The sequence below is a fragment of the Pyxicephalus adspersus genome, chromosome 6 (assembly GCF_032062135.1).
Source record: "Pyxicephalus adspersus chromosome 6, UCB_Pads_2.0, whole genome shotgun sequence".
NCBI lineage: Eukaryota > Metazoa > Chordata > Amphibia > Anura > Pyxicephalidae > Pyxicephalus > Pyxicephalus adspersus.
Window position 1 is genome coordinate 60,995,192 of NC_092863.1, and position 12,458 is coordinate 61,007,649.

At 38.6% G+C, this 12,458-nt stretch overlaps 1 long non-coding RNA gene across 1 annotated transcript in view; it reads left to right on the plus strand.

Moving 5' to 3' along the window:
- The first annotated feature begins 200 nt into the window (after positions 1–200).
- The window catches only part of LOC140333970 (uncharacterized), a 118,810-nt gene continuing 106,552 nt past the window's right edge, over positions 201–12,458 (plus strand). The window contains exon 1 of the long non-coding RNA XR_011921451.1: positions 201–381. This is a non-coding gene — a long non-coding RNA (uncharacterized lncRNA). The remainder of the gene's footprint in view (positions 382–12,458) is intronic.

Here is a 12,458-nt window from a genome sequence, read left to right on the forward strand (position 1 = left end):
GCTGTGTCCAGCAGGGGGCCCCACCTCCCGAGCCGCCCATACTAGACCCTCACACACTTTCCCACAGCCTGCAGTCTTGAATGAATCCCCGCTGGCGCCCCGCCCACTTCTCCCTTTCCCTGTTTAGTCTGCCGACAGCGCTAGCCACGGTTGGATACCGAAGGTGCCAATCAAACGCTGTGACTCCGCCTCCTCCACAGCAGGTCAATGAATTGACAGAGCTGAGAACCAGGCAGCTGTGAGAGCTGGAAGTCAGTGCATGGGATCTGTGCTGCTGCCGCTGCATTCTTCTATTACAGCTCTGTGCAGGACCCTGGGAAGGAATCCACACATCATTTACACAGCAGCCTTCATCTCACTGACATGTGTCCATTTACTATGGTGAGTCCAGATTGATTGCATGGCTTCTTCTGGTGCTGGATTGGCATGTGAGTGTATTGTGCTGAATTGTTACCTGCTCCATGTCATGTATTCCCCCAGCACTTCTGTGCCAATGGGTGATCTGCTGCCGTTCAATGTTAATCTTGAACTTCTGCTATGGAGGAGGGGTGAGTGATAATCTTGGTGTCTGGCTTTGTGCTCCTTAAACTTTATGATCACCCAGCAACACACAGCTAATGCAGATTCCTGGCTGGTGTTGTTGGAGCTTTACAACCCAAGCAGTCAAAGCCATCTGTGAAAACACAACATTGAACCTGGAATGAAAGGAGCGTGTGAAATACTTGGATTGTCTCCTGGTTTATACTGTGATGTGTCAATGGGTAACACATAGTACCAGTGTGATTGTGACAAATGATGGAGAAGACATGGACCGTCACATGGGCTTCTTCCTCCCTCTGTACTCAATTCCCTGGAAAGTTTTTGCAGACATTTGGCTTTTTGCTGTAAATTTCCCCTTTATGCATTTATATGTTTAAAAAAAGCTTGGCTGTATGCATTGGTGTATTCAAATTTTGCCCGTGTCAAACTTTTGTATGGATTGTGTAGTGTTCAGTAGCTGTCAAAAACAGGGGTGTCAAACTCTGGCCTGGAACGTCCTTTTTTTTTTTTTTGGCCCCCAAAGGAATCCTAAATATGAACTGTAGCTGGCTGCATTGAAATAGCGCCGCTACTACGATTCCCGGCGTCACTTGCGTATATAGACCATCGGGCTCTCTGCTTATGCGTGGCCCGCATTGGGTTGTTTAATAGACGCAAATAATGCCGGGAGTTGTAGTGCCGCATCACTCGTGTCTACAGACCAGCAGCCTCCCTGCCTATATGTGGCCCCGCATTGGACTGTTTTATAGACGTAAGTGAGGCCGGGAGTATTAGTAGCGGCATCACTCGTGTCCACTGACCAGCGGCCTCTCTGCCTATATGTGGCCCCGCATTGGACTGTTTTATAGACGTAAGAAATGCCGGGAGTTGTAGTAGCGGCATCACTCACGTCTATAGGCCAGCAGTCTCTCTGCCTATGCATGGCCTGTTTTATAGACGCAGGGAATTGTAGTAGCGGTGCTATTTCAGTTTCAAGTTTGCCCCACGACTTTGTTAAGGTTTTTCATTTTGGCCCACTGTGTATTTGAGTTTGACACCCCTGCTCTAATACATCTGCTCCCATCTGCAGTACTGTGTTCTTCTGTTCCATGGGAAGGAATAACTAACTGTCCATAGTAGATCTGGCTAATGTTCCATTCTCCATGGCATGCCTCATCAGTTGGGTACAGTTTTCATCTAGGTGTATTTAAGCAATAGGAAACGATGCTATGTTTAAATGTCAGTGTAAGTTTTATTGTGACAACATGGCAAATATGTCCATAACCTTACACTGAGCTCTAGTTACAAAACAGGTAGTCTGACATTCTCTGGTGGAAATCAGTTATTGCCATTGAAACACATGGACATGAAAGATTCCCACCAGGGAATGTCAGATTCCCTGTTATATAAATAGAGCGCTTTGTATATTGTATACACTTCTGTGTTCCCTACGTGATGAAGATCGTTTATCTAGACTGTGAAAAAGTGAAATGCACCAACCTAAATCCTTCGAGAAGAATGGATCCCACTCACATTACCATATAATGCATGCTGAAGTATACCAGTTTCTCTATATATTAAATTGCACCCTTTAAATCCAGCATTTGTAGACAGCACAGTGCTTCTATCAGTCCATTGCCCTTGATAAATGACTGATAAAGAGTGAAATAAGGAAACATAAGGTCGTCATCTATCTTATTACCTGCATGTCTACTTTCTGTCGTAGGGGTAATTTGCTGGAAAATATCATCTAATACTTTGATAGAAATGATACCCCATGCAGCTAGATTTTAGTGCCAGCTCCCTTCCAGGCTTCTGCTAGTCATACATACAATCCCCTCATTATCAATGCTCTCATGCACATGACAGATTAGCCATGGAGCTCTGCCAAGTGCGACTCCATTCTATCTCACAATATAAACTTCAAACATTTGCACATTGGAGTTATTTGTGAGTGCAGAAAGTACAAATGGCTGTCACACATCAGTATGCTGGGCTGATGACCTTGAGCGCTTGATTAACAATTTCCAAGCCGGTGGTATGTACAATGCTTTGGCTAGGATAGGTGGACCTGTCATGGTCAGGCTGGGTATAAAAGGCTGCTTTGGTATATAAATCACAATAGCTCAAATTTTTAACCAAATGGCACAGACCAGCAGAATTAGTGGTTTTTAGAACTGTGACCAGTTTTGGCCAAGTGCAGGATATGTCCTTTTCCAAGTGGACTATTTTAAAAAAAACTGGGCATATAATGGAAAGGCAACCTAGAGAAGCTCACATCATCTGATAAATACTCTCTGACATACTAATCATGTATTCATCATAATACTAGTAAATCATTCTAAAAATACCAAAGGACATAAAATATTTTGTTGATCATACATATTGTTAGCTGAAGTTGTGTTTTTATTATTTCTTCTATTTTTAGTTTCTGTATAGGAGGTGTGTGGGGTATACAATTAGCTCATAATTGTCTCTCCAGAGGTGGAGCTCAATATGAATAATACTGACAATGAAAAGAGGTTCCGTATGAGTGGCACAAAGACTTTTATTGTAGATTTAGGCATCGGCTTTAATTGAGTTTTCAGTGACAACATAATCCTGACAATTAACCAAGTTTCTTGATTTGTTTGTTCCCTGTTGACTCCATTCTTGTGTGGTGAATGTTTGTCAACAAGAATTTTACGATTTGTATTTTACAATGAGAATGGTAACATTTCATCTTTAATGTCTCCTCATAAAATTAGATGGATAGGAATTATCAATGCCAAATCTAAAGTTTTTTTAAAAAGTGTGCCAAATACTTTGATTATAATATATATTTTTTTTTTTTACTATAAATTTTTTACTATTTATACTGTTTTTTTGTTTTCACTATTTACACTTTTTTAAGTGTACATTAACACTTATGCATTTGTTACCACACATGCTCGGGTACTCACTATACCTAAATAAAATGGATTTAATTTGCAAATAACATAACCACTCTGCAACTACTTTGAATCTGTTTTGTCAAAGTGGAGATCAATTCAGCTCATTTGGTAATATCTGTCAACATTTTGGAAATCCCAGAAAAAATACATGTCTTTTTATTATTAATAATATAATAATAATATTAAACAATATTTGTCGCACCAACATATAACACAGCTCTGTACATAAAGTAGGGGTTGCAAATGAAAGACAGGTACAAACAATGACACGGGAGGATGAGGAGAGGACCATGCCCCAAAGAGCATACAGTCCAATTCTAAAAGGTCTGAGAATTTTCTAGAATAACAGGAACTGGAACATCATTCAACAGCATTTCAGTGGAGCTTCAATACAACCTTTAGTTAATATTCTGGAGCCCTAATCAAAGTTCAGTTATACATTGGAAACTTTTCAAATCCTTCAGAGCATGAAAGATTTTGATTTAACTGTAGCTGGTATAACTAGAGCTAAAGCAACTGCAAAAATTGAACTTAGATTGGAGAAATCATCCATTAGACAACTGTAACCCAGATGTTCCACAACGCTGGACTTTATTAAAGAGTGAGATATAGATGTACATTACTGAAAAAAATCCCATGACTTGTTAGATGAACTCCAAAGTTGTGGGAAAGAGTCCTTTGTTGAGATCAAAAGTAAACTTTTTGGACATTACACATGTGGGCCCACCATTTATATATTCAAGCACACTTATGATACCATGTTGTGGTGTGTTTTCAATCAGCAGTCATTAAGGATATTGCTCAGAATTAAAAGATATTAGATTAAGCAAAATACAGGTAAAATATAAGGGAACGCCTGTGTTGATCTACAAAGGATCTGAGGTTGTAGCCAATAGCGGAACAATAAACCAAAACACAGCTAAAGCTGTTCTTTAAAATTGAGTACCTGAATGTCTTCCAATGACACACTCAAAGCTCATACCTCAATCCAATTGAAAATCTGTGGGAATATTTGAAAACTTCTGTAATGATTTGGTATAGGAATACTATTTTTCTTTGACATGCCTTAATTTTACTATTCTTAATGTTTAAATATTCATAATTTTTTAAAAATTGACATTAAAATCAGTTCAACCAGCAAAACTTGAAAATTGCTCTAATGATAGCATTCTGTGTATGAATACATTTTTTTATTTTGCATTCATTTATTCATTGTTTTCTCTATATTTACATGCAAGCCAAGCCACGCTACAAAAGTAACAGTGACAGAGGTTGGGAGGGCTGTACAATATAATTATGCTATTGTTTTCCCAAACTCCTGGCACAGTCACTTTAATGGATAGCTTGGTCTGTCTGTGAAGAAAAGGTGAAAAATATATTTATATAGAATATTGTGATTACATGCAAATATACTTTTACTATATTTTGTACTGAAGTTTACTGGCACTGAAAATAGAACAAGATTAGTCTTGTAAATAGTAAAATTGTTACATGGTGATAAATGTTAAGGTCCTATGAAATAAAACGTAACTACTTTTATACAGGGCAATGTTGTTCCCTTTTTTATTTCTCATGAAATCTGTGGGTTTTGCAGTTCCTAATTTTGTGGTAAACATAAAAGGTTGAGTCATAGTGGATGGCATGGGTCACAGCAGTGAGACCTTCAGGACACAAATGTCACATAAGAAGTGAAATGTTGTACATGCAGACCTATATTGTAAATGCATCCTCCTTTACTGACATGAAATGTAAACTGCGAAGGATGTCCTACTGCAAAGCTGGTCAGTAGCAAAATCAATGATGGTTAAAACTGTAGTTTATACATCCTCCAGCAGATGTGACTGCTATCAGAGGTGTTTTAGAAAAGTCTTTTTTGTATTAGATACAGGATTGCATATGAGAGAATCCATCCATCAAGGTGATATCTGATGTAGATTAAGCCAGTTTGGGGTTGTAGCCTATAGAACATCTGTGGCTAATCCACTGGAACACATTTTCTTCTTGTAAAGTCTTGGTGTCATCATTTCTGTACGACTAAGAATATGGTTATCAGATGGAGGAGGGTACTGGCACAGTGATGGGGGTAGATATGCGGGTCTGGTCGTTATTGGTAACTCTCTGATGAGCTATCAGTCGTATCCAGATTCTAGTAGTGGTCATCCTAGCAATGATCAGGCCAGGAGTTGGAGTGTGAGCTGCAGGCTGGGGGTTACAATACTTGTGTAACGTGCAGCACAATATGGTGGATAGGGAGGGGGTGTGAGCCATAATTAGAAGGTCACATCCAATTGCAGTACATATTCATGTGATGCAGGGACTGTTTTGGATGTGCTTCCACCTATGCATGGTATTTCCTTTGGGATAAGCCATATTGGCACCAATACTTGATATAGGTTCACCCCCCTAGAGTGAGCCTGGCATTTCGGGACTAAACGCCTAACCTGTACCAATCTCAGATCCAGCCAATCAGTTCAGATACCAGTATTTAATTAGAAAAATAGAAAATCTTCCATCAATAATAACTTTTTTTGTGGTTCTTACATGTCACGTGTTCTCACTCATGGTTCCTCTGATATATGGTAAAACATCACTTAACTCTGGCTCCTTTTATTGCGTGTGTGCAGTAAGGCCCCATAGAAAGTGACATCAGCAGTGTGATTATCACCCCAATGTGTCATGCTATACCCCCTGGCACTGAGCAGTCACCCCTACGTTGGCATGAGCAGGGAACTGAAGCCAGCAAGAAGATCCCAGAGAGATAACTGTGTGTCTTTATTTATCTGTATAGTGCATACAGAGTTTTTCTGGGGGCCCACTGATTTTTAGTTACACCCCTACCAGTAGCATACAGTATATGTGTTATTAAACCAAGGAAATACTGTTGGTTAGGAAGTTCTGTTAGTTACTGATACAGTCCGCACATTATTATAGAACATCTTTATTGTGGTGTGAAAATTTTTTTTTTTTTGTGATGCTTTGTGTGTGATTCCAACTATTTATTAATTGAAGTTTCTGTGCCTGCTTGGCATTTTAATTTCAATGAAACATTAGCAGCTTCCTGGATTTCACCTGCATCATTGGCAAACTTTTCACAGTTGTTCCATGCTTGCAGTGCTGAAAAAAGAGACATCAGAACCTGTCAGACAGCTGTCCCATTTGACATGTGAACGAAATAAAAAGCACAAAATCTGTATAAGCTGTTATATATCTTCAAATTCCAGCATTTGTCTCATGAGATTGTACAAAGCATTGTCCAGAGCTCTGTATCTTGGCGATAACTCAATGTGAAGATGAAATGTGCTGATAGGAGAGGTCTGTGAACAGGAAGGAAGGGACCTTCCCTTTTATTATCTGACATGGCCAGTTTATGTGCCACCTAAGCAAGTTTTGCATCAGGCTCCCAGTGTATTGTGTACTTAAAACTTTATGAGTTTGCAATATGATTGCAGATATAAGTGCAACATAGCAAACAACACTTACATGTATAAATAAATAAAATATGCAGATCAAACAGAACTTTTCTTATACATTGTAGCAGTTGTTTCTTTCAAATGAACCCAAGAGTATTAAACCTGAACCTCAAGCAAAATGCAAATATAAGATAAAATACATTTAAGGGAGCAGTGTTATCTGCCAAATACTCAGAATTATTGATTATTATATACTGATATACTTGTCATACCTCAGAGCCATGTGAGGGGGGGAACCTTCTCTGTTACAGATAATAACTGAGGAAAAAGTTACAGCGTGTTCTCACTCCATCCCCAGATAGCTAAATAGACATTAAAATATCAGCAGAAGACTTATGAAGTGAGCTCTCTTCCTAATATGCACATGTGCATGCAACAACACCTGATTGGCTCCAAGTCCAGCTCCCCCTTACCCAGTGTGAGTGCTAATGTACAGAGATTGCAAGGGTTTGATATAAAATACAATTCATGTACTTATCTAATCTGCATTTGAAAACACATTTAATTATGTATTATTCATTAGCAAATACTGCATCCATTAGTGTATTTTATATCTGCCTAAAAAACAGCTTTTAAACATGGCTGAAAGTTTTAGACATGGGTATTGGACTTCTGTACCAGGGAAATTAGTTTTTAAAGCAAAAAAGGTTTAATTACTAAAGGAGTATCAGCTATTCAATTAGCAAAGAATTATTCCAATCAAAGGGAAAGCTTCACTTAGCTTAGTGAGTAAGGTGAAGCTGCTGACTTCAGCCACGCAGTCATATGAAAAAACACTTTTTTTTCTTGTTTGTCATTGGGTATTCATTGTGAAGTGAATTGGCCCAATATTCATTCTAGGGCATAATTTACTTTGCTAAGTGAAAAGTCTATATTGCTTTAGTTAGTCAACCCCATTGTCTTGGATCACAGTATGTTACATTTCCAGAAGTCTTTTTATATATCTGATGTATCTGTTGGAGTTTTGCAGTGTGTACACTGTGGCTGGCACACAACAATGGCTTTTTCATTCCTTGACTATAAAAGCAAATTGGAAACTTGCACAAAAAATCTCCAGAACATTTAGGCTCTGATTACAAAATTTGAAGGGTTTATGTTAAAGTGAACCTGTCAACTTTTCAAAACTTAAAGAACTCAGAACACTGTCTAATATTATGTATATGAAGGTGCTTGCTTTTCTCCACATTCTCCAGGTAACCCACCTTTTGTGTGACTTTTTGCTTAGCTTCACTTTGTTATTGGGGGTTAGACGTGCCTTGACTGGGTTAAGTTCTACAAACTGCATTTTGCTGGTACAGTGACAACATTTTAGAGGCCGCTAAGGGCACTCCAACAGGACAGGGTTGCAAGTAGATGGCAGGGGTTATCCTATATATAAACCTGTTACGATGTTGGAAATAATCCTTGGTGAAAGTTTCCGCTGACAGTAAAACAAACAAGTGCTGTATGCACAGTGCCATTCTGTTCTATGAAAAGGGGAAGGAGGAGGACAAGTGGAAACTCCCCTAAATTATGGCAGTTGACCTAGTGATTGGCCATGGTAGATCTCTAAATGATATCTGGGGGCTCCGTACACACGCTAGATCATATTGGTCTTGGGGGACAATGATCTAGCATGTGGATGGTACTTAAATTCAAAAAGGTTTAGTTGAACTGCTGTGGTTTACCACTGTCAAGTGGTCCTCAACCACCGCAAAGCCATGGTTTGAAATAAATGTGAGTGGTTGAAATCCCTGTTGATAAAGGAGTTTTCTATGGTGCGGTTGCTGTTCCATTTTCAGTTATGCAGGAGGTCTATGGCTTTTATAGACCAGCGGTTGCATTTCCCAGTGAAATGTGAACGCTTCCAAACACATTCCGACAGGCACATTGTGGTACATGCTTTTAGACAGGGTTTCTAGTTTTAAATAAGTGACCGGTGTGATTTAATCTGCATGCAGACTTTTTACATGTAATCTAGTGTATGTTTTATGCTTTTAGCTAGCCATTAATGCAGCTTTCATTTGATTGTTTGCTGTGCAACCTTTCCCTCGTTTTCTTTGCAGTAACATCAGTGAGAGGCATTAAAGTGGAATAAAACCTGCTGTGAGGGACTGCCAACTTTTTCCATAATGGACCAGTATGTACAACATAATAGCATATTATGATAAACTTTCCTCTGGATGTGTTCTCTCCCAGCTCTGTCAGCCTTCCAATTCTCTACATCCAGGCTGTACACTCTGCACCGATGATGTAACTCTAATAAATTTCTTGGCACCCAGCTTCATTCAAGCACAGCAATCAGCGTACTATTAAAAATAGCAGCTAAATAATAATGTCTTCTACCCACAGACCCTACCTGCTGGCAATTTTTAAAGGTTTATCTATTCCTATTAATTTTGCTTTCAGTATACCTGTCTTGTGTAATACCGTGTTTCCCCGATTTTAGGACATCCCCATTAAGTAAGCCACCCCCGATTTTTAAAAAAATAATTAAAATAAGACACTAAGACCCAGGGCATATTTTGGCATTTCAAAAAATATAAGAGAGTGCCTTATAATCGGGGAAACAGGGTAGTGGTGGTATGTATGCCTAAATAAGCTTATTTATTAAGTTTATTTGCTTTATATTTTGCCTTCTCTGCCCCTCTTTCATCAACAAGCTAATGTCTAAAGACATTTCTTTATTTTATTTCTTTATTTCTAAACTATTTTAGACCCAGTGATATCATTGGTATGCTTCTCTGATATCATTTTCATGCTTCTCTGTACAATAAAGGCGATTTTGGGGAAAAAAGCAATAAATGAAAATGGGGCAGTCAGTTTGTGGAGGATAAGACTAGATGATGCTGGACATTCTACAGCCAGCAAATGAGCAGGAAATCCCACTGGCTGCAGTTTCTAATGCAAACTTTGAGAAACTCCCAGTGTGCAGTAAATCAGACTAATCATGGCATACAGAAAAGCCTGTACAATACTAAAGGTAATTCTAAAGTTCAGCTTTAGGTAGTTAGGTGGCCTGGTTGGCAGCTATGCTTGAATGAACAAATGAAACCCTTAGCTAGTCTCTGCTCCTGCAATGCATTTTAATTGACTTTTAGTTCTGATTGCTATGCATACATTTACATACGTTTTCCTCTTTTTATGAGAAAGTTTAAAACCTCTACTGTTCCTTTCCTTATTGATCAGTAGGCTTCTCTACTCGGCACCCCTGACATTTTGCTGTTTTCACATCCTCTCTGAGAGTTCGTAGACGCGGAGCTGCTCATCATTCTCTGGCTGCTTTGACGTTCCTCACAGACCTCTATAGTGATCTTAAAACTTCTTGGCAGTAAAATAGCTGATCTGGGGAGTTCTCAGTGAAAGTAAAAAAAAAAAAGCTCTATAATCCTCACCGTAGTCTGCCATGAAGATGTCATGTATTCTGCAGTTATGCTGAAAATATAGTAACATTTCAAGGGGTGAAAAGCCCAATCTACACATTTTTCTAGTCCTAGCTGCTCTCTCCTCTAATATATCATATTCAAGGGTCACTGATTTATTATGTAGCTTTGTAAACTATATTTTAGTGCTATTAACATAAATGCCAAGTTACCAAATGGGCCACCGGAAGATCTAGCCCACCATGACCATTTCTGGAAAAAAGCGGCCCATTTCTCTAAAACACTGCCCATTCATTGATCCAAAGGGCCATTCCACTATCATCAAAGTGTTTGAGAGCTTTGTTATATATGAATATTATCACTATTGATAGTTTATATCCTATTGATGATTGCAAACACAGAAAGATAAAGATTATGGTTTGCATCAATACAGACAATAAATTGAACAAATAATATCATAAATAGCGTTGATACAGTATATAAAATCAGATTGGAAATAGCCTTTTGCAGTGTAACCGTTAGACGGTTGCCTTATTTTAACTTAAACAGTGATACTTGCTGTATTGATCTGTTTTAAAATATATGTGCTGGAACAGACAGATTACTGTTCATGATAGAGAAGCAGAGCAGAACAAGTGTAAATTAGAGGTGTATGAAGCTGTGTATTTTTTTAGATCAGTATTGCTTTCTTACTACAGCAATCTTATATTACCTAACCTTGGAAACCAAGTTTAAATGTTTTTCCAACATCTTAAATATTTCAATACACTAAAATCAAAATATGGCATGGAAATATATAAAGGGGACATGGCCTACATGTTCAGAGCTTTTAGTTTTTATCTTGGTATTGTTTTATTATGCTAAGCTGCCTGGCTGTATGTATGTATGCCTTCCTAGTTTTTTGGGAACAATAATCCTGAATGTGTGATTCTACAGACCAGGCATTACCAGCTCCACCCCTGCTAGTCTCCCAGCAGACAATGGCAATGGTAATTGTGTGTAATTGTGCATGCATCTTATTTGCTGTATCCTAATTATTTAAATATGTGTTTTTCATTCCAAAACATGCAGTTAGGTGGATTGGCTTCCCCCAAAAATTGCCCTTTTTTGAAAAAAATTGACAGTTTTAATGACATATGACTATGGTAGGGGCATTAGATCGTAGGCCCCTTTGAGGGACAGTTAGTGACATGACAATATAACGCACTGCATATTATGCTGGGGCTATATAAATACTGTGTAATAATAATAACTTCAGAATTATTCACACCCTAAGGAATAAAAACAACTAGGTTACACGTTTCTTCTGTAGCTTGGGAAATAGGATGGTTTGAGAAGTAGCATTTGGGCCAGGATCACCAGCATGAGTGGGAAAGGGATCAGAACAGGTTTTACCTGGCTCATCTTTCTCTGGTAACATTTTGGCAATCTTAATCTATTGGGGTTGCACCCGTATCATGTACTAGTGACAAAACATCTGCCTTTAGAACCTTGTGTGTTGTAGCCATGGACCCCAAGCACTGTATTGCCCAACAGCAAAATGAGTTAATACTTAATATTACTGCATATATAAATATAATGAGGCATTTAGTGATCTTCTGCTATTTTGTTGTATCATTCACAACATGTTCCAGTTTCTAGGGCCATATTGTAATCACCAACTCTACTCAAATGTCTAGTTCAGACTTTTATGTTTGTTAGCAGGTTGAATGCTAAAGTGCCAAGATACATGCATTAAATATCCTAATTCTACTCATCTACTCCCAATTCCATTTCCACAGAGGCTGCCATTGCTAACTTCCTAATAAACATGCTGGTTGCCTTGCTGTTATATTGGCCTGCTGGCATCAAAATTAGTTGTTGATCTAGGTCAATTCGGAAACTCGGCATACAGTCACAACCCTGCATAGAACACAGATTTAGAGTACTAGGAGCCAATTACATGTACTACATGCAAATTACTGACAAGGAACAAGCTGCCAGAGGAACAGATAACAGTAAGGACATATTATTCTGCTGCTGCTCTTTCATTATCCAATCAAAGGCTAAGGGTTAGGCTAACATCAATTAATTGCGATCACTGATCTTCTTATGGTGTCTGCCAAATCTCAGAACAAGATGGTTAGATATACAAATCCCTAATACGGTAAAACAGCTCCCAATATGAATTCAGC